Below are 22,678 nucleotides of genomic sequence, written 5' to 3'. Positions count from 1 at the left end.
GGAGAGTCCAATAACCATGGACCTCCCTAGTCTGAGAATATCAGGCCCCAGCTGTCTGCTTTACCTTGGCTGGTGATCCAATTTTGGGGGACCCCTACGTGGTTTTTTTTTTAATTATTTATTTAATTTAAAATAACAGCGTGGGGTGCCCTCAGTTTTGGATTACCAGCCAAGGTGAGGTTGCCAGCTGTGGTCTGCAGGCTGCAGCCGTCTACTTTACCCCAGCTGGCTACAAAACTAGGGGGAACCCTACGTCATTTTTTTTTTTCATTTTTTTGGCTAAATAAAAAGCTAAGCACCCCTTAGTGCCACATGAAAGGCACCAAAGGGTGCTCCACTTTTTCTCCATTTTTTCTCCACTTTTTCTACATTTTTTCTCCACTTTTTCTCCATTTTTTTCTCCACTTATTCTCCACTTTTTCTCCACTTATTCTCCACTTTTTCTCCACTTATTCTCCACTTTTTCTCCACTTATTCTCCACTTTTTCTACATTTTTTCTCCACTTTTTCTACATTTTTTTCTCCACTTTTTCTCCACTTATTCTCCACTTTTTCTCCACTTATTCTCCACTTTTTCTCCACTTTTTCTCCATTTTTTTCTCCACTTTTTCTCCACTTTTTCTCCACTTTTTCTCCATTCTTTTCTCCACTTATTCTCCACTTTTTCTCCATTTTTTTCTCCACTTTTTCTGCACTTTTTCTCCATTTTTTTCTCCACTTATTCTCCACTTTTTCTCCATTTTTTTCTCCACTTTTTCTCCACTTTTTCTCCATTTTTTTCTCCACTTTTTCTCCACTTTTTCTCCACTTATTCTCCACTTTTTCTCCACTTATTCTCCACTTTTTCTCCACTTATTCTCCACTTTTTCTCCACTTATTCTCCACTTTTTCTACATTTTTTCTCCACTTTTTCTACATTTTTTTCTCCACTTTTTCTCCACTTATTCTCCACTTTTTCTCCACTTTTTCTCCACTTTTTCTCCACTTTTTCTCCACTTTTTCTCCACTTTTTCTCCATTTTTTTCTCCACTTATTCTCCACTTTTTCTCCACTTATTCTCCACTTTTTCTCCATTTTTTTCTCCACTTTTTCTCCACTTTTTCTCCACTTTTTCTCCATTTTTTTCTCCACTTATTCTCCACTTTTTCTCCACTTATTCTCCACTTTTTCTCCATTTTTTTCTCCACTTTTTCTCCACTTTTTCTCCATTTTTTTCTCCACTTTTTCTCCACTTTTTCTCCACTTATTCTCCACTTTTTCTCCACTTATTCTCCACTTTTTCTCCACTTATTCTCCACTTTTTCTACATTTTTTCTCCACTTTTTTTACATTTTTTTCTCCACTTTTTCTCCACTTATTGTCCACTTTTTCTCCACTTTTTCTCCATTTTTTTCTCCTCTTTTTCTCCACTTTTTCTCCACTTTTTCTCCATTTTTTTCTCCACTTTTTTACCATTTTTTCTCCACTTTTTCTCCACTTATTCTCCATTTTTTCTCCACTTATTCTCCACTTTTTCTCCACTTATTCTCCACTTTTTCTACATTTTTTCTATACTTTTTCTCCACTTTTTCTCCACTTTTTCTCCACTTTTTCTCTATTTTTTTCTCCACTTTTTTCTCCACTTTTTCTCCACTTATTCTCCACTTTTTCTCCACTTTTTCTCCACTTATTCTCCACTTTTTCTCCACTTTTTCTACATTTTTTTCTCCACTTTTTCTACATTTTTTTCTCCACTTTTTCTCCACTTTTTCTCCATTTTTTTCTCCACTTTTTCTCCACTTATTCTCTACTTTTTCCTGATTTATTACCCCGTTTGCCACTGCACCAGGGCACGGGATGAGCTGGGGTGAAGCGCCAGGAGTGGCCCATCTAGTGGATGCGCCACGTCTGGGGTGCCTGCGGCCTGCTATTTTTAGGCTGTGAAGGCCCAATAACTATGGACCTTCCCACCCTAAGAATCCCAGACCACAGCTGTCCGCTTTACCTTGGCTGGTGATCCAATTTGGGGGGGACCCTACTTTTATTGTGTAATTATTAATATTTATAAAATAATTATAAAAAAGAGCCTGAGGGGACCTCCACATTGGATCCCCAACCACGCTAAAGCTGCCAGCTGTGGTTTTCAGGCTACAGCCGTCTGCTTTACCCTAGCTGGCTATCAAAAATGGGGGGACCCAACGTCATTTTTTTTTTAAATATTTTTTAAATAGAAAAAATTAATGGGCTTCCCTGTATTTTGATTGCCAACCAAGGTAACGGCAGGCAGATGGGGGTGGCAACCCATAGCTGTCTGCTTTATCTGCGCTGAGAATCAAAAATACCGCGGAGCGCTACGTCATTTTTTTAAAGATTTATTTTTACAGCACTGTGATGTCCAGCAATCAAAATACAGGGAAGCCCATTTTATTTTTAGTTATTTAAATAAATAATTAAAAACAAATATATATAGGCTCCCGCTGCATTTTTTGTATTGCTAGCTAAGGGTAATCCAAGCAGCTACTGGCTGCTAACCCCCACTGCTTGGTGTTACCTTCACTGGCAATGGAAAATCCAGGGAAGCAGTTTTTATTTTTTTTGCCAAAAAACTACAAAAAAAGGACGTGAGCTTCGCCATATTTTTGTATGCTAGCCAGGTATAGCAGGCAGGTGCTGGAAGAGTTGGATACAGCGCCAGAAGATGGCGCTTCTATGAAAATGCCATTTTCTGAGGCGGCTGCAGACTGCAATTCGCAGCAGTGGGGCCCAGAAAGCTCAGGCCAACCTGTGCTGCGGATTCCAATCCCCAGCTGCCTAGTTGTACCTGGCTGGACACAAAAATGGGGCGAAGCCTACGTCATTTGTTTTCTAATTATTTCATGAAATTCATGAAATAATAAAAAAGGGCTTCCCTTTATTTTTGGTTCCCAGCCAGGTACAAATAGGCAACTGGGGGTTGGGGGCAGCCGTACCTGCCTCCTGTACCTGGCTAGCATACAAAAATATGGCGAAGCCCACATAATTTTTTCAGGGGGCAAAAAACTTCTGCATACAGTCCTGGATGGAGTATGCTGATCCTTGTAGTTCTGCAGCTGCTGTCTGTCTGTATGGAGAAGAGCAGACAGCAGCTGCAGAACTACAAGGCTCAGCATACTCCATCCAGGACTGTATGCAGAATTTTTTTGCCCACCAAAAAAATGGCGTGGGCTTCGCCATATTTTTGTATGCTAGCCAGGTACAGCAGGCAGCCACGGGCTGCCTCCAACCCCCTGTTGCCTATTTGTACCCGTCTGGGAACCAAAAATATAGGGAAGCCCGTTTTTTTTTAATTATTTCACTTATTTCATGAAATAATTAAAAAACAAATGACGTGGGCTTCGCCCCATTTTTGTGTCCAGCCGGGTACAACTAGGCAGCTGGGGATTGGAATCCGCAGCACAGGTTAGCCCGAGGTTTCTGGGCGCCTCTGCTGCGAATTTCAGTCCGCAGTCGTCCCAGAAAATGGCGCTCTCATAGAAGCGCCATCATCTGGCGCTGTATCCAACTCTTCCAACAGCCCTGGAGCCGGGTGGCTTGTTGGGTAATCATGAGTTAATACTGGCTTTGTTTTACTAGCCAGTATTAAGCCAGAGATTCTTAATGTCAGGCACGTTTGACCCGGCCATTAAGAATCTCCAATAAAGGGTTAAAAAAAAGACATTACACAGAGAAAAAATACTTTAATAGAAATAAATACACAGACACATTAGAGACTCCATCTTTATTACCCCCTGTCAGCCCTCCACGATCCTGCTCTTCTGTCTTCTTTCTAGTGTAGTAGTAGTGACGATTGTAGTGAGGAAGGATGAGGTTCACCAGCTCATCACTTGGGGCTGGGGAACCTCATCCTCACTACAATGCTCACTACAATCGTGCAGCCTTCACTCCATGAGTGATCAGTGCTGGCTGTCAGCGGTAACAGCGGTAACGCTGACAGACGCGTTACCATAGCAATGGTGCTCTCGGAGCCGCGGTTAGCGGTGACGTCACCGCTAACTGCGTTGCTATGGCAACGGTGATCTCCGTTAATGACCGGCTGTGTCAGCCGGTCCCTAACGGAACGGGGAGTCGACCGTGTGCTAGAGCATGTCGCCGGTACACGGCGATACACATATGTGCACCGTGTACCGGAGAGATGCACTCGCAGGTCCTACATGACGTGTCATAGTCATGTGACCAGTCTGTAGCCAATGAGATAATAGCCACGTGACTGGTCACATGGCTATTTTGAAGTCACGATAGGTCCTGCATCTCTACTGGCAGTGCTGGTCACGGGGAGGATTCAGCGATCATCGGATGGAATAGCGGCAGGAGACAGAGTGCAGAAGGGATCGCGAGGACCGGTAAGTGTTATGGCAATGTTTATTAACTTTTTGTGTACATTTATCATGCATTTTTATATGTTTGTGATTGCCTCCCATTATAGCCTATACGTTCGAGTTCGGTTCGTCGAACGTTCGACGAACTGAACTCGAACGGGACCTCCGTTCGGCGAACTGCCTCGAGCCGAACCGGGACCAGTTCGCTCATCTCTAGTCATCATGTCTGCTTAACACGCAGAAGGTCCTGCGTTCAATCCCCAGTAAAACCAATCTGTTCTTGGTGTTGAAATAATCCCCTATCAACCTGCAATATATAAAGTTCTTGGCTTTGTTGCCGAATAACGGGATGTTTTAGCTTCCATCACAAACAGAGCTACGAATTTGTTTTTTTTCCCCTGGCGGTCAAAACTCGTCTGTAATTGCCATTACTTTGCAGGCTTTCTAAGGTTTCATAGTGTAGTGGAAATCACGTCTGCTTTACACGCAGAAGGTCCTGAGTTCAATCCCCTGTGAAACCAATCTGTTCTTAGTGTTGAAATAATACGCTATCCAACTACAATATATGAAGTTCTCGGCATTGTTGCCGAATGATGGGATGTTTTGGCTTCCATCCCCAACAGAGCTACGAAATTGGTTTTTTTTTCCCTGGCAGTCAAAACTCATCTCTAATTGCCATTACTTTGCAGGCTTTCTAAGGTTTCATAGTGTAGTGGAAATCACGTCTGCTTTACACGCAGAAGGTCCTGAGTTCAATCCCCTGTGAAACCAATCTGTTCTTAGTGTTGAAATAATACGCTATCCAACTACAATATATGAAGTTCTCGGCATTGTTGCCGAATGATGGGATGTTTTGGCTTCCATCCCCAACAGAGCTACGAATTTGTTTTTTTTCCCCTGGCGGTCAAAACTCGTCTCTAATTGCCATTACTTTGCAGGCTTTCAAAGGTTTCATAGAGTAGTGGTCATCACGTCTTCTTCACACGCAGAAGGTCCTGGGTGCAATCCCCAGTGAAACCAATCTGTTTTTGGTGTTGAAGTAATTTCCTATCGACTTGTAATATGTGAAATTCTTGGTTTCGTTGCCAAATGACAATACATTTTGGCTTCCTTCACAAAGAGAACTACGATTTTGGGTTTCTTTTTTATTGACCATTTTAGCAGAAAACATAATCCCATATTATAAAAATCCTATTTGTTTCAAATTATATAGTTCCCATAAATACAAGAGCAAAAGACCAAACTATGGAGAAAAAAGTAACACATTCAATATAAACTTCAATTTAAGCAAAATCCCTTTGTAGGAATAAAACTGGTAAAATATGTAATAATAATTGTAAATGTTTCATTAACTAAAAATACTTTCCTTCAGCAATAAAAAGGCCCCGTCAGTCACAATTCTGCTCTGCTAGCCAATACACAGTAACTTTTCATCAGGTTTCATAGTGTAGTGGTCACACGTCTGCTTAACACGCAGAAGGTCCTGAGTTCAATCCCCAGTGAACCCAATCTGTTCTTAGTGTTGAAAAATTACGCTATCCAACTACAATATTTGAAGTTCTCGGCTTTGTTGCCGAATGACGGGATGTTTTGGCTTCCATCACAAACAGAACTACAAATTATTTTTTTTTTTCCCCTGGCGGTCAAAACTCGTCTCTAAATGCCATTACTTTGCAGGATTTTACAGGTTTTATAGTGGAGTCGTCATCACGGCTACTTCACACGCCGAAGGTCCTGCGTTCAATCCCCAGTAAAACCAATCTGTTCTTGGTGTTGAAATAATACTCAATAAAACTACAATATATAAAGTTCTTGGCTTTGTTGCCGAATGATGGGATGTTTTGGCTTCCATCCCCAACAGAGCTACGAATTTGTTTTTTTTTTTCCCTGGCGGTCAAAACTCGTCTCTAATTGCCATTACTTTGCAGGCTTTCAAAGGTTTCATAGTGTAGTGGAAATCAACGTCTGCTTTACACGCAGAAGGTCCTGGGTTCAATCCCCAGTGAAACCCATGTGTTCTTGGTGTTGAAATAATCCCCTATCAACCTGCAGTATATAAAGTTCTTGGCTTTGTTGCCGAATAACGCGATGTTTTAGCTTCCATCACCAACAGAGCTACGAATTTGTTTTTTTTTCCGTGGCGGTCAAAACTCGTCTCTAATTGCCATTACTTTGCAGGATTTCAAAGGTTCCATAGTGTAGTGGTCATCACGTCTGCTTCACACGCAGAAGGTCCTGGGTTCAATCCCCAGTGAAACCAATCTGTTTTTGGTGTTGAAGTAACTTCCTGTCGACTTGAAATATGTGAAATTCTTGGTTTCATTGCCAAATGACAATACATTTTGGCTTCCATCACAAAGAGAACTACGATTTTGGGTTTCTTTTTTATTGACCATTTTAGCAGAAAACATAATCCCATATTATAAAAATCCTGTTTGATTCAAAATATATAGTTCCTTTAAATACAAAAGCAAACAACTAAACTATGTGGAAAAAAGTAACACATTTAATGTAAACTTCCTTTTAAGCAAAATCCCTTTGTAGGAATAAAACTGGTAAAATATGTAATAAAAATTGTAAATGTTTCATTAACCAAAAATACTTTCCTTCAGCAATAAAAAGACCCCGTCAGTCACAATTCTGCTCTGCTAGCCAATACACAGTAACTTTCCATCAGGTTTCATAGAGTAGTGGTCATCACGTCTGCTTAACACGCAGAAGGTCCTGCGTTCAGTCCCCAGTAAAACCTATCTGTTCTTGGTGTTGAAATAATACTCAATTAAACTACAATATATGAAGTTCTTGGCTTTGTTGCCGAATGATGGGATGTTTTGGCTTCCATCCCCAACAGAGCTACGTATTTGTTTTTTTTTTTCCCTGGCGGTCAAAACTCGTCTCTAATTGCCATTACTTTGCAGGATTTCAAAGGTTTCATAGTGTAGAGGTCATCACGTCTGCTTCATACGCAGAAGGTCCTGGGTTCAACCCCAGTGAAACCAATCTATTTTTGGTTTTGAAGTGTTTTCCTATCGACTTGTAATATATGAAATTCTTGGTTTCATTGCCAAATGACAATACATTTTGGCTTCCATCACCAAGAGAACTACGATTTTGGGTTTCATTTTTATTGACCATTTTAGCAGAAAACATAATCCCATATTATAAAAATCCTATTAAACATACATTCCCCTTCTCAGATTTGCTATACCGGATCTTGCAGGGTGCTTTGGATGAAGGAATTATAACAAAGAATGTTTTTGATGGCCTCTTCGTTGCATCTCCCAAAATCCCCACCTTTTATCTCCTGCCCATGATCCACAAGAATCCCAAACACCCTCCGGGGCGCCCTATCGTATCCGGCATAGATGGCTTATGCGACCCTGTCTGTCGCTTTATCGACTAATATTTAAAACCTCTTGTGGAAACATTGCCATCTTATGTTAAGGATATGACGGACGTCCTGAATAGGGTCGACGGGATTTTTGTGGATTCTGATACCCTTCTTGTCACGTCGGACATAGAGTCACTTTATACCAATATTAACCATGATGATGGTCTGGAGGCAGTCCGCTTCTTTCTGAGCAATACCAACCGTGATGGCCATTTGTGTGAGCTGATCGTGGAGCTGCTCCACTTTATCCTGACACACAATTTCTTCAATTTCAAAGACCGGTTTTAATTTACAGACCAGAGGCACTGCGATGGGCGCGGCCTGTGCGCCTTCGTACGCTAATATGTTCCTCGGCCATTGGGAGAGGGGCATTTTTGGCGACGAGGGCGTGCCGGCCGCTACCCATGCGCATTGCTGGTTAAGATATATTGATGATGTTTTTGCTTTGTGGCAGGGTACCGTGGAGCAGCTCTCGGACTTTATGGGTGTTTTAAACCATAATTCATTGAACCTTAAGCTCACTTTTAGATATGATTTACAGTCTATTGATTTTTTGGATATTATGATTGGAGTTGACCGTGGTCGGCAACTACAGACGGATGTCTTTAGGAAGCCTACCTCGGTCAACTCCCTTTTACATGCCTCATCTTCTCATCCTGTTTGTACCATCCAAGCCATCCCGGTTGGGCAATTTCTCAGAATGAGGCGGATATGCTCTACATCTGATAATTTTCAGTCCCAGGCCCATGATCTAACATCGAGATTAGTTAATAGGGGATATAGCCGTCGTGTCATAAAGAAGGGGTACAATAGGGCAAAGAATACCAATCAACAGGAGCTTCTGCAGCCATCTAGTCAGGCGAATACGGGGGCAGGAGAGGCTCGATTCATATCTGCGTGCAACCATGAATGGCATAACATGCGTGCCATATTAAACAAACACTGGCCGATACTAAAATCTGATCCTACCCTAAGGGATTTGGTCCCTGATTATCCTCTAATGACGGCATGCCGTTCCAAAAATCTACGAGATTTTCTCGTACATAGTCATTACGTTCCTGTGATTTCCCATCCCTTTGGTTCTACTAATCCTATTCGCGGGTGTTTTCCCTGCGGTCGCTGTCTTGCGTGCACCAATGTCTCTCGCAGTAAGACCTTTTCCACCGCAGATGGTAGTCGGACATTTGATATTAGGTGTTACATCTCATGCGCAACTTCCTATGTTATCTATTATGCTAAATGTAGTTGCCCTAAGATATACATAGGTTTAACTTCTAGGGAATTGCGGGTGAGAGTGCGTGAACATGTGAGAGATATTGGTGCTGCCAAGACGGTGACCGATATTTCTACTCTTAAGACCCTTCCTAGGCATTTTCGGAACCATCACGGATGTAATGCGAGATCATTGCGTGTCATAGGGATAGATGTCGTACATGGCGGCAATAGGGGCGGGAACCTTAAAAAGATCCTCGCCCAAAAAGAAACCAAATGGATCACCCTACTGGGTACTATGGCTCCGTCTGGTCTGAATGAGTCCCGTAGCTTTGCCCCCTTCCTTTAGACCCCTGTCCTCCCCCCCCCTTTTTTTGCTAGATATGGTTTTTTACCACCTATGCAATTTTTTACCTCTGTTTTTATATTCTAATTTTATTGCTGCAAGTGTTTTATGCCATTTTGTGCCCTTTTCTTTGCAGCTTCCATCTTCTGCTCCCTATGGATCACTGCCTCTGTTAATATGACTACCTGAATACATCGTGCATCTGGACTATGATTACAAGGTGGCTTCCCCCATGACAGCCGGGATTATATACTGCTTGGTCGAGGGCTAACTACTGTTATTCTTGTGATTCCTGCCATTTCATTATTTCTTTGCCCTCTTTCCTTGGCGTTCCTATACTGCTGTTTGTGTGGGAGCCCGTATATCTGTATCTTTGTATGTTCCAGTATGTGTGGTGTGCACATGCCTGGTCTTTCTTCTCTCCCTGGCATGCTTAGCGATGTCTCAAGGGCGGAGTTTTGCTGGTGGGGGGGCATTGCCTTCGCCCTCTCCCCTGCACTCCTCGGCTTGACTTCGCTCGCATCTGCTAGTGGGATTAGCAATGACCGCGCATGTGCCAGCTTAAACCTGCACTGACTGGCCGGTCCGATCCATGTGATGAACCATATGGTCTATTAAAGCTTCTGGGAACAGATGAGTCACCACCCCTCCTTGGTCTGATGAAGGGTTATACTAACAAGACCTGAAACGCGCGTTATCTTGCTTCTGAGGGGGATCTTTTGGTCTCTGGCTCCTGCACTTATCTGGCACTTTATATCATTGCTGGTGAGCGGTGTTTACATTTTTTTAGCCACTGGTATATATCATTGTTTCCATATACTGACAAACCCAGTGTGCTGTATAACTTTATCTTATCTTGCACACCAGCTATTGTTCTCTGGTATCACCTGGCATGCTGGTGAGCAGTGTTGCATATATTTAGCTACTGATATGTATCATTGCTTGCATATACTGACAAACCCAGTGTGCTGTATAACTTTATCTTATCTTGCACACCAGCTATTGTTCTCTGGTATCACCTGGCATGCTGGTGAGCAGTGTTTGCATATATTTAGCCACTGATATGTATCATTGCTTGCATATACTGACAAACCCAGTGTGCTGTATAATTTTATCTTATCTTGCACACCAGCTATTGTTCTCTGGTATCACCTGGCATGTAACTTTGTATTTTTTGCCATCTGTGCTGTATACTTGTTGTCTTATGTATTCTACTTGCCTTGTTAATTCTGATTAACTGTTTATGTGCCAAGGTGCCCTCTGTTGTTGCAACTATATGTATTTTTCTGTGCTACATCTAAAAACTGTTTTTTATGATGTAATAAAATTTGTCATTCTCTTTTGCATTTCAACCACATCTGCTCTCCTGTTTCTTTTGCATTATAAAAATCCTGTTTGTTTCAAAATATATAGTTCCCATAAATACAAAAGCAAAAGACCAAACTATGGAGAAAAAAGTAACACATTCAATATAAACTTCAATTTAAGCAAAATCCCTTAGTAGGAATAAAACTGGTAAAATATGTAATACAAATTGTAAATGTTTCATTAACCAAAAATACTTTCCTTCAGCAATAAAAAGGCCCCGTCAGTCATAATTCTGCTCTGCTAGCCAATACACAGTAACTTTCCATCAAGTTTCACAGTGTAGTGGTCATCACGTCTGCATAACACGCAGAAGGTCCTGGGTTAAATCCCCAGTGAAACCAATCTGTTCTTAGTGTTGAAATAATACGCTATCCAACTACAATATATGAAGTTCTCGGCTTTGTTGCCGAATGATGGGATGTTTTGGCTTCCATCACAAACAGAACTACAAATTATTATTTTTTTTTTCCCCTGGCGGTCAAAACTCGTCTCTAAATGCCATTACTTTGCAGGATTTCACAGCTTTCATAGTGGAGTGGTCATCACGTCTACTTCACACGCAGAAGGTACTGGGTTCAATCCCCAGTAAAAATAAGCTGTTTTTGCTGTTGAAGTATTTTGCTATCAACCTGTAATATATGAAATTCTTGGTTTTGTTGCCAACTGATAATATATTTTGGCTTCCATCACCAAGAGAACTACGATTTTGGGTTTCTAATTTATTGACCATTTTAGCAGAAAACATAATCCCATATTATAAAAATCCTGTTTGTTTCAAAATATATAGTTCCTTTAAATACAAAAGCAAACGACTAAAAAATGTAGAAATAAGTAACACATTCAATGTAAACTTCCATTTAAGCAAAATCCCTTTGTAGGAATAAAACTGGTAAAATATGTAATAACAATTGTAAATGTTTCATTAACCAAAAATACTTTCCTTCAGCAATAAAAAGGCCCCGTCAGTCACAATTCTGCTCTGCTAGCCAATACACAGTAACTTTCCATCAGGCTTCATAGAGTAGTGGTCATCACGTCTGCTTAACACGCAGAAGGTCCTGCGTTCAATCCCCAGTAAATCCAATCTTTTCTTGGTGTTGAAATAATACCCAATTAAACTACAGTATATTAAGTTCTTGGCTTTGTTGCCGAATGATGGGACGTTTTGGCTTCCATCACCAACAGAGCTACGAATTTGTTTTTTTTTTCCCTGGTGGTCAAAACTCGTCTCTAATTGCCATTACTTTGCAGAATTTCAAAGGTTTCATAGTGTAGTGGTCTTCATGTCTGCTTAACACGCAGAAGGACCTGCGTTCAATCCCCAGTAAAACCAATCTGTTCTTGGTGTTGAAATAATACCCAATTAAACTACAATATATGAAGTTCTTGGCTTTGTTGCCGAATAACGGGATGTTTTAGCTTCCATCACCAACAGAGCTACGAATTTGGTTTTTTTTTCCCTGGCGGTCAAAACTCGTCTCTAATTGCCATTACTTTGCAGGATTTCAAAAGTTTCATATTGTAGTGGTCATCACGTCTGCTTCACACGCAGAAGGTCCTGGGTTCAATCCCCAGTGAAACCCATGTGTTCATGGTGTTGTATTAATTCCATATCAACCTGCAATATATAAAGTTCTTGGCTTTGTTGCCGAATAATGGGATGTTTTAGCTTCCATCACCAACAGAGCTACGAATTTTTTTTTTTTCCCCTGGCGGTCAAAACTCGTCTGTAATTGCCATTACTTTGCAGGATTTCAAAGGTTTCATAGTGTAGTGGTCATCACGTCTGCTTCACACGCAGAAGGTCCTGGGTTCAATCCCCAGTGAAACCAATCTGTTTTTGGTGTTGATGTAATTTCCTATTGACTTGTAATATGTGAAATTCTTGGTTTCGTTGCCAAATGACAATACTTTTTGGCTTCCATCACAAAGAGAACTTCGATTTTAGGTTTCTTTTTTATTGACCATTTTAGCAGAAAACATAATCCCATATTATAAAAATCCTATTTGTTTTAAAATATATAGTTCCCATAAATACAAAAGCAAACGACTAAACTATGTAGAAAAAAGTAACACATTCAATGTAAACTTCAATTTAAGCAAAATCCCTTTGTAGGAATAAAACTGTAAAAATATATATTAAAAATTGTAAATGTTTCATTAACCAAAAATACTTTCCTTCAGCAATAAAAAGGCCCCATCAGTCACAATTCTGCTCTGCTAGCCAATACACAGTAACTTTCCATCAGGATTCATAGTGTAGTGCTCATCACGTCTGCTTAACACGCAGAAGGTCCTAGGTTGAATCCCCAGGAAAACCTATCTGTTCATGGTGTTGAAATAAAACCCTATCAACCCGCAATATATGAAGTTCTCGGCTTTGTCGCGGAATGATGGGATGTTTTGGCTTCCATCACCAACAGAGCTACGAATTTGGTTGTTTTTCCCCTGGCGGTGAAAACTCATCTCTAATTGCTATTACTTTGCAGGATTTCAAAGGTTTTATAGTGTAGAGGTCATCACGTCTGCTTCATACGCAGAAGGTCCTGGGTTCAACCCCAGTGAAACCAATCCATTTTTGGTGTTGAAGTAATTTCCTATCGACTTGTAATATGTGAAATTCTTGGTTTCGTTGCCAAATGACAATACATTTTGGCTTCCATCACCAAGAGAACTACGCTTTTGGGTTTCTTTTTTATTGACCATTTTAGCAGAAAACATAATCCCATATTATAAAAATCCTGTTTGTTTCAAAATATATAGTTCCCATAAATACAAAAGCAGAAGACAAAACTATTTAGAAAAAAGTAACACCTTGAATATAAACTTCAATTTAAGCAAAATCCCTTTGTAGGAATAAAACTGGTAATATATGTAATAAAAATTGTAAATGTTTCTTTAACCAAAAATACTTTCCTTCAGCAATAAAAAGGCCCCGTCAGTCACAACTCTGCTCTGCTAGCCAATACACAGTAAATTTTCGTCAGGTTTCATAGTGTAGTGGTCATCACGTCTGCTTAACTCGCAGAAGGTCCTGGGTTCAATCCAAATTGAAACCAATATGTTCTTAGTGTTGAAATAATACGCTATCCAACTACAATATATGAAGTTCTCGGCTTTGTTGCCGAATGACGGGATGTTTTGGCTTCCATCACAAACAGAACTACAAATTATTTTTTTTTTTTTCCCCTGGTGGTCAAAACTCGTCTCTAAATGCCATTACTTTGCAGGATTTCACAGCTTTCATAGTGGAGTGGTCATCACGTCTACTTCACACGCAGAAGGTCCTGGGTTCAATCCCCAGTAAAAACAAGCCGTTTTCGCTGTTGAAGTAATTTGCTATCAACCTGTAATATTTGAAATTCTTGGTTTTGTTGCCAACTGATAATATATTTTGGCTTCCATCACCAAGAGAACTACGATTTGGGGTTTCTTTTTTATTGACCATTTTAGCAGAAAACATAATCCCATATTATAAAAATCAAGTTTGTTTCAAAATATATAGTTCCTTTAAATACAAAAGCAAACGACTAAACTATGTAGAAAAAAGTAACACATTCAATGTAAACTTCCATTTAAGCAAAATTGCTTAGTAGGAATAAAACTGGTAAAATATGTAATAACAATTGTAAATGTTTCATTAACCAAAAATACTTTCCTTCAGCAATAAAAAGGCCCCGTCAGTCACAATTCTGCTCTGCTAGCCAATACACAGCAACTTTCCATCAGGTTTCATAGAGTAGTGGTCATCACGTCTGCTTAACACGCAGAAGGTCCTGCGTTCAATCCCCAGTGAAACCAATCTGTTCTTGGTGTTGAAATAATACCCAATTAAACTACAATATATGAAGTTCTTGGCTTTGTTGCCGAATGATGGGATGTTTTGGCTTCCATCACCAACAGAGCTACGAATTTGTTTTGTTTTTTTTTCCCTGGCGGTCAAAACTTGTCTCTAATTGCCATTACTTTGCAGGCTTTCAAAGGTTTCATAGTGTAGTGGAAATCACGTCTGCTTTATGCGCAGAAGGCCTAGGTTCAATCACCAGTGAAACCCATGTGTTCATGGTGTTGTAATAATTCCATATCAACCTGCAATATATAAAGTTCTTGGCTTTGTTGCCGAATAACGGGATGTTTTAGCTTCCATCACCAACAGAGCTTCGAATTTGTTGTTTTTTCCCCTGGCGGTCAAAACTCGTCTCTAATTGCCATTACTTTGCAGGATTTCAAAGGTTTCATAGTGTAGTGGAAAGCACGTCTGCTTTATGCGCAGAAGGCCTAGGTTCAATCCCCAGTGAAACCCATGTGTTCTTGGTGTTGAAATAATATCCTATCAACCTGCAATCTATAAAGTTCTTGGCTTTGTTGCCGAATAACGGGATGTTTTAGCTTCCATCACCAACAGAGCTACGAATTTGTTTTGGTTTTTTTCCCTGGCGGTCAAAACTCGTCTCTAATTGCCATTACTTTGCAGGCTTTCAAAGGTTTCATAGTGTAGTGGAAATCACGTCTGCTTTATGCGCAGAAGGCCTAGGTTCAATCCCCAGTGAAACCCATGTGTTCATGGTGTTGTAATAATTCCATATCAACCTGCAATATATAAAGTTCTTGGCTTTGTTGCCGAATAACGGGATGGTTTAGCTTCCATCACCAACAGAGCTACGAATTTGTTGTTTTTTCCCCTGGCGGTCAAAACTCGTCTCTAATTGCCATTACTTTGCAGGATTTCAAAGGTTTCATAGTGTAGTGGAAATCACGTCTGCTTTATGCGCAGAAGGCCTAGGTTCAATCCCCAGTGAAACCCATGTGTTCTTGGTGTTGAAATAATATCCTATCAACCTGCAATCTATAAAGGTCTTGGCTTTGTTGCCGAATAACGGGATGTTTTAGCTTCCATCACCAACAGAGCTACGAATTTGTTGTTTTTTCCCCTGGCGGTCAAAACTCGTCTCTAATTGCCATTACTTTGCAGGATTTCAAAGGTTTCATAGTGTAGTTTTCATCACGTCTGCTTCACACGCAGAAGGTCCTGGGTTCAATCCCCAGTAAAAACAAGCTGTTTTCGCTGTTGAATTAATATGCTATACACCTGTAATATATGAAATTCTTGGTTTTGTTGCCAACTGATAATATATTTTGGCTTCCATCACCAAAAGAACTACGATTTTGGGTTTCTTTTTTATTGACCATTTTAGCAGAAAACATAATCCCATATTATAAAAATCCTGTTTGTTTCAAAATATATGGTTCCCATAAATACAAAAGCAAAAGACAAAACTATTTAGAAAAAAAGTAACACATTGAATATAAACTTCAATTTAAGCAAAATCCCTTTGTAGGAATAAAACTGGTAAAATATGTAATAAAAATTGTAAATGTTTCATTAACCAAAAATACTTTCCTTCAGCAATAAAAAGGCCCTGTCAGTCACAATTCTGCTCTGTTAGCCAATACACAGTAACTTTCCATCAGGTTTCATAGAGTAGTGGTCATCACGTCTGCTTAACACGCAGAAGATCCTGCGTTCAATCCCCAGTAAAAACAATCTGTTCTTGGTGTTGAAATAATACTCAATTAAACTACAATATATGAAATTCTTGGCTTTGTTGCCGAATGATGGGATGTTTTGGCTTCCATCCCCAACAGAGCTACGAAATTGGGTTTTTTTTTCCCTGGCGGTCAAAACTCGTCTCTAATTGCCATTACTTTGCAGGCTTCCAAAGGTTTCATAGTGTAATGGAAATCACGTCTGCTTTACACGCAGAAGGTCCTGTGTTCAATCCCCAGTGAAACCCATGTGTTCTTGGTGTTGAAATAATCCCCCATTAACCTGCAGTATATAAAGTTCTTGGCTTTGTTGCTGAATAACGGGATGTTTTAGCTTCCATCACCAACAGAGCTACGAATTTGTTTTTTTTCCCCTGGCGGTCAAAACTCGTCTCTAATTGCCATTACTTTGCAGGATTTCAAAGGTTTCATAGTGTAGTGGTCATCACGTCTGCTTAACACGCAGAAGGTCCTGGGTTCAATCCCTAGTGAAACCAATCTGTTTTTGGTGTTGAAGTAATTTCCTATCGACCTGTAATATGTGAAATTCTTGGTTTCGTTGCCAAATGACAATACATTTTGGCTTCCATCACAAAGAGAACTACGATTTTGGGTTTCTTTTTTATTGACCATTTTAGCAGAAAACATAATCCCATATTATAAAAATCCTATTTGTTTCAAAATATATAGTTCCTTTAAATACCAAAGCAAACAACTAAACTATGTTGAAAAAAGTAACACATTTAATGTACACTTCAATTTAAGCAAAATCCCTTTGTAGGAATAAAACTGGTAAAATTTGTAATAATAATTGTAAATGTTTCATTAACCAACAATACTTTCCTTCAGCAATAAAAAGGCCCCGTCAGTCACAATTCTGCTCTGCTAGTCAATACACAGTAACTTTTCGTCAGGTTTCATAATGTAGTGGTCATCACGTCTGCTTAACACGCAGAAAGTCCTGGGTTCAATCCCCAGTGAAACCAATCTGTTCTTAGTGTTGAAATAATTTGCTATCCAACTACAATATATGAAGTTCTCGGCATTGTTGCCGAATGATGGTATGTTTTGGCTTCCATCACAAACAGAACTACAAATTATTTTTTTTTTTCCCCTGGCGGTCAAAATTCGTCTCTAAATGCCATTACTTTGCAGGATTTCACAGGTTTCATAGTGGAGTGGTCATCACGTCTACTTCACACGCAGAAGGTCCTGGGTTCAATCCCCAGTAAAAACAAGCTGTTTTCGCTGTTGAAGTAATTTGCTATCAACCTGTAGTATATGAAATTCTTGGTTGTGTTGCCAACTGATAATTTATTTTGGCTTCCCTCACCAAGAGAACTACGATTTTGGGTTTCTTTTTTATTGACCATTTTAGCAGAAAACATAATCCCATATTATAAAAATCCTGTTTGTTTCAAAATATATAGTTCCTTTAAATACAAAAGCAAACAACTAAACTATGTGGAAAAAAGTAACACATTCAATGTAAACTTCCTTTTAAGCAAAATCCCTTTGTAGGAATAAAACTGGTAAAATATGTAATAAAAATTGTAAATGTTTCATTAACCAAAAATACTTTCCTTCAGCAATAAAAAGGCCCCGTCAGTCACAATTCTGCTCTGCTAGCCAATACACAGTAACTTTCCATCAGGTTTCATAGAGTAGTGGTCATCACGTCTGCTTAACACGCAGCAGGTCCTGCTTTCAGTCCCCAGTAAAACCAATCTGTTCTTGGTGTTGAAATAATACTCAAGTAAACTACAATATATTTTGTTTTTGGCTTTGTTGCCGAATGATGGGATGTTTTGGCTTCCATCCCCAACAGAGCTACGAATTTGTTTTTTTTTTCCCTGGCGGTCAAAACTCGTCTCTAATTGCCATTACTTTGCAGGCTTTCAAAGGTTTCATAGTGTAGTGGTCATCACGTCTGCCTCACACGCAGAAGGTCCTGGGTTCAATCACCAGTGAAACCAATATGTTCTTGGTGTTGAAATAATCCCCTATCAACCTGCAGTATATAAATTTCTTGGCTTTGTTGCCGAATAACGGGATGTTTTAGCTTCCATCACCAACAAAGCTACGAATTTGTTTTTTTTCCCCTGGCGGTCAAAACTCGTCTCTAATTGCCATTACTTTGCAGGATTTCAAAGGTTTCATAGTGTAGTGGTCATCACGTCTGCCTCACACGCAGAAGGTCCTGGGTTCAATCCCCAGTGTAACCAATATGTTTTTGGTGTTGAAGTAATTTCCTATCGACTTGTAATATGTGAAATTCTTGGTTTCGTTGCCAAATGACAATACATTTTGGCTTCCATCACAAAGAGAACTACGATTTTGGGTTTCTTTTTTATTGACCATTTTAGCAGAAAACATAATCCCATATTATAAAAATCCTATTTGTTTCAAAATATATAGTTCCCATAAATACAAAAGCAAAAGACCAAACTATGGAGAAAAAAGTAACACATTCAATATAAACTTCAATTTAAGCAAAATCCCTTTGTAGGAATAAAACTGGTAAAATATGTAATAATAATTGTAAATGTTTCATTAACCAAAAATACTTTCCTTCAGCAATAAAAAGGCCCCATCAGTCACAATTCTGCTCTGCTAGCCAATACACAGGAACTTTTCGTCAGGTTTCATAGTGTAGTGGTCATCACGTCTGCTTAACACGCAGAAGGTCCTGGGTTCAATCCCCAGTGAAACCAATCTGTTCTTAGTGTTGAAATAATATGCTATTCAACTGCAATATATGAAGTTCTCGGCTTTGTTGCCGTATGACGGGATGTTTTGGCTTCCATCACAAACAGAACTACAAATTATTTTTTTTTCCCCTGGCTGTCAAAACTCGTCTCTAAATGCCATTACTTTGCAGGATTTCACAGGTTTCATAGTGGAGTGGTCATCACTAGTGATGAGCGAGCATGCTTGTTACTACTCGGTACTCGCACGAGTATCACTGTACTCGGGCTGCTCAGCGGGGACCGAGTAATCTCGCGATACTCGTGCTGTACTCGTGGTCTTCATCCCTGCATGTTGGCGCTCTTTTGAGAGCCAGCCCTCATGCAGGGATTGGCTGGCAGACCACTGCAATGCCACAACCCTGTTAGTTGTGGAATTGCAGTGATTGGCCGGCCTGCACAGCGTGACCGAGCCTTTATACCGGCCGGCGCGCTGTGCTCTGCTCACAGCTATCCAGACAGTCAGTGCAGGGAGAGTGTCGCTGCTTCAGGGAAAGGTTTGCGGCCCTTTATAGTTAGTTCCGGAGCAGGGCTGCAAACAGTGTGACCAGAAGTCCTTCTCAGGACTATTCTAGTTGTATACAGGCAGGCAGGGTATAGCCAGGTCGGAGTACAGTAGCAGAGTCCTTCTCAGGACTATTGTTGCTATATACAGGCAGGGTACAGCCAGGTCGGAATACAGGCTAGTGACCAGAAGAGTCCTTGTCAGGACTATTGTAGCAGTATACAGGCAGGCAGGCAGGGTATATAGCCATTCCTAGTGGTGACCTTATACCAGCCTTCATCATATCTGGGGCTGGTGTACACAGTCTAAAAGTGTCCAGATAGTGTCAGACTTCTCAGTAATTGTCGCTCCTAAAAACCTGTTAGGTTCTTATTGCGTCCGTGCTTGCATTTAAAAACAGCACGTGTGTGTCTGTCGGTGGAAGCGTACAGGTGCACGTTTTGCACAAACTATTATATAACGCACAAGTCTAGTGAATAATACACGTCAGTCAGCAGTGGCTGATAGTGTCAGACTTCTCAGTAATTGTCGCTCCTAAAAACCTGTTAGGTTCTTATTGCGTCCGTGCTTGCATTTAAAAACAGCACGTGTGTGTCTGTCGGTGGCAGCGTACAGGTGCACGTTTTGCACAAACTATTATATAACGCACAAGTCTAGTGAATAATACACGTCAGTCAGCAGTAGAGATGAGCGAACTGGTCCCGGTTCGGCTCGAGGTTGGTTCGTCGAACGGGGGTCCCGTTCGAGTTCGGTTCGTCGAACGTTCGACGAACCGAACTCGAACCAATAGGCTATAATGGGAGGCAATCACAAACATATAAAAATGCATGATAAATGTACACAAACAGTTAATAAACATTGCCATAACACTTACCGGTCCCCGCGATCCCTTCTGCACTCTGTCTCCTGCCGCTATTCCATCCGATGATCGCTGAATCCTCCCCGTGACCAGCACTGCCAGCAGAGATGCAGGACCTATCGTGACGTCAAAATAGCCATGTGACCAGTCACGTGGCTATTATCTCATTGGCTACAGACTGGTCACATGACTATGACACGTCATGTAGGACCTGCGAGAGCATCTCTACGGTACACGGTGCACATATGTGTATCGCCGTGTACCGGCGACATGCTCTAGCACACGGTCGACTCCCCGTTCCGTTAGGGACCGGCTGACACAGCCGGTCATTAACGGAGATCACCGTTGCCATAGCAACGCAGTTAGCGGTGACGTCACCGCTAACCGCGGCTCCGAGAGCACCATTGCTATGGTAACGCGTCTGTCAGCGTTACCGCTGTTACCGCTGACAGCCAGCACTGATAACTCACGGAGTGAAGGCTGCACGATTGTAGTGAGCATTGTAGTGAGGATGAGGTTCCCCAGCCCCAAGTGATGAGATGGTGAACCTCATCCTTCCTCACTACAATCGTCACTACTACTACACTAGAAAGAAGACAGAAGAGCAGGATCGTGGAGGGCTGACAGGGGGTAATAAAGATGGAGTCTCTAATGTGTCTGTGTATTTATTTCTATTAAAGTATTTTTTCTCTGTGTGGTGGTTTTTTTTAACCCTTTATTGGAGATTCTTAATGGCCGGGTCAAACGTGCCTGACATTAAGAATCTCTGGCTTAATACTGGCTAGTAAAACAAAGCCAGTATTAACTCATGATTACCCAACAAGCCACCCGGCTCCAGGGCTGTTGGAAGAGTTGGATACAGCGCCAGATGATGGCGCTTCTATGAGAGCGCCATTTTCTGGGACGGCTGCGGACTGAAATCCGCAGCAGAGGCGCCCGGAAACCTCGGGTTAGCCTGTGCTGCGGATTCCAATCCCCAGCTGCCTAGTTGTACCCGGCTGGACACAAAAATGGGGCGAAGCCCACGTCATTTTGTTTTTTAATTATTTCATGAAATAAGTGAAATAATTAAAAAAATGGGTTTCCCTATATTTTTGGTTCCCAGCCGGGTACAAATAGGCAACTGGGGGTTGGATGCAGCCCGTGGCTGCCTGCTGTACCTGGCTAGCATACAAAAATATGGCGAAGCCCACGTCATTTTTTTGTAGTTTTTTGGCAAAAAAAATAAAAAATGCTTCCCTAGATTTTCCATTGCCATTGAAGGTAACATCAAGCAGTGGGGGTTAGCAGCCAGTAGCTGCTTGGATTACCCTTAGCTAGCAATACAAAAAATGTAGCAGGAGCCCATATATATTTTTTTTAATTATTTATTTAAATAACTAAAAACAAAATGGGCTTCCCTGTATTTTGATTGCTGGACATCACAGTGCTGTAAAAATAAATCTTTAAAAAAATGACGTAGCGCTCCGCGGTATTTTTGATTCTAAGCGCAGATAAAGCAGACAGCTACGGGATGCCACCCCCATCTGCCTGCTGTTACCTTGGCTGGCAATCAAAATACAGGGAAGCCCATTAATTTTTTCTATTTAAAAAATAGTTAAAAAAAAAAATGACGTTGGGTCCCCCCATTTTTGATAGCCAGCTAGGGTAAAGCAGACGGCTGTAGCCTGAAAACCACAGCTGGCAGCTTTACCGTGGTTGGGGATCCAATGTGGAGGTCCCTCTGGCTCTTTTTTATAATTATTTTATAAATATTAATAATTACACAATAAAAGTAGGGTCCCCCCCAAATTGGATCACCAGCCAAGGTAAAGCGGACAGCTGTGGTCTGGTATTCTCAGGGTGGGAAGGTCCATAGTTATTGGGCCTTCACAGCCTAAAAATAGCAGGCCGCAGGCACCCCAGACGTGGCGCATCCACTAGATGCGCCAATCCTGGTGCTTCACCCCAGCTCATCCCGTGCCCTGGTGCAGTGGCAAACGGGGTAATAAATCGGGTTGATACTAGCTGTAAAGTCACCTGAGATTAAGCCCAGCAGTTTGTGATGTCATGGCGTCTATTAGATACCCAACATCATAAACTGTCAGTACTAACAAAAAAAAAAATCGACAAAAGAAATTTATTTGAAAAAACAGTCCCCAAAACATTTCCTCTCTCACCAATTTATTGTAAGAAAAAAAATAAAGGGGTCCCACGACAACTCTGGACCGTCTAGAATATGGGGGGGAGACACTCAGGGAACGTATCCCCCATTTTCTAGGAGTGCGGACCCTTCATGTGAGGAGTGTGGGTGCAATGAATCTGCACTCACTCTTCTCGGGTCCACAGCAGCAGAGTCCATGTCGTAATGGTTGCTACCAAAGCTGCAA

General features: G+C 40.9%; 5 non-coding genes across 5 annotated transcripts; all 5 read left to right on the top strand.

Moving 5' to 3' along the window:
- The first annotated feature begins 12,410 nt into the window (after positions 1 to 12,410).
- TRNAV-CAC (transfer RNA valine (anticodon CAC)) lies at positions 12,411 to 12,483 on the top strand. Its single transcript has one exon. It is a non-coding gene; the product is annotated as a tRNA-Val (tRNA).
- Positions 12,484 to 14,882: 2,399 nt separating this feature from the next.
- Positions 14,883 to 14,954, top strand: TRNAI-UAU (transfer RNA isoleucine (anticodon UAU)). Its single transcript has one exon. It is a non-coding gene; the product is annotated as a tRNA-Ile (tRNA).
- A 180-nt stretch (positions 14,955 to 15,134) lies between these two features.
- Positions 15,135 to 15,206, top strand: TRNAI-UAU (transfer RNA isoleucine (anticodon UAU)). The gene has a single exon. It is a non-coding gene; the product is annotated as a tRNA-Ile (tRNA).
- A 177-nt stretch (positions 15,207 to 15,383) lies between these two features.
- On the top strand, positions 15,384 to 15,455 carry TRNAI-UAU (transfer RNA isoleucine (anticodon UAU)). Its single transcript has one exon. It is a non-coding gene; the product is annotated as a tRNA-Ile (tRNA).
- Positions 15,456 to 18,839: 3,384 nt separating this feature from the next.
- TRNAV-AAC (transfer RNA valine (anticodon AAC)) lies at positions 18,840 to 18,912 on the top strand. Its single transcript has one exon. It is a non-coding gene; the product is annotated as a tRNA-Val (tRNA).
- Positions 18,913 to 22,678: the final 3,766 nt, after the last annotated feature.

Source organism: Anomaloglossus baeobatrachus, chromosome 2, assembly GCF_048569485.1.
Source record: "Anomaloglossus baeobatrachus isolate aAnoBae1 chromosome 2, aAnoBae1.hap1, whole genome shotgun sequence".
In the NCBI taxonomy this organism is placed as follows: domain Eukaryota; kingdom Metazoa; phylum Chordata; class Amphibia; order Anura; family Aromobatidae; genus Anomaloglossus; species Anomaloglossus baeobatrachus.
This window is presented reverse-complemented; position numbering and strand designations above follow the sequence as displayed.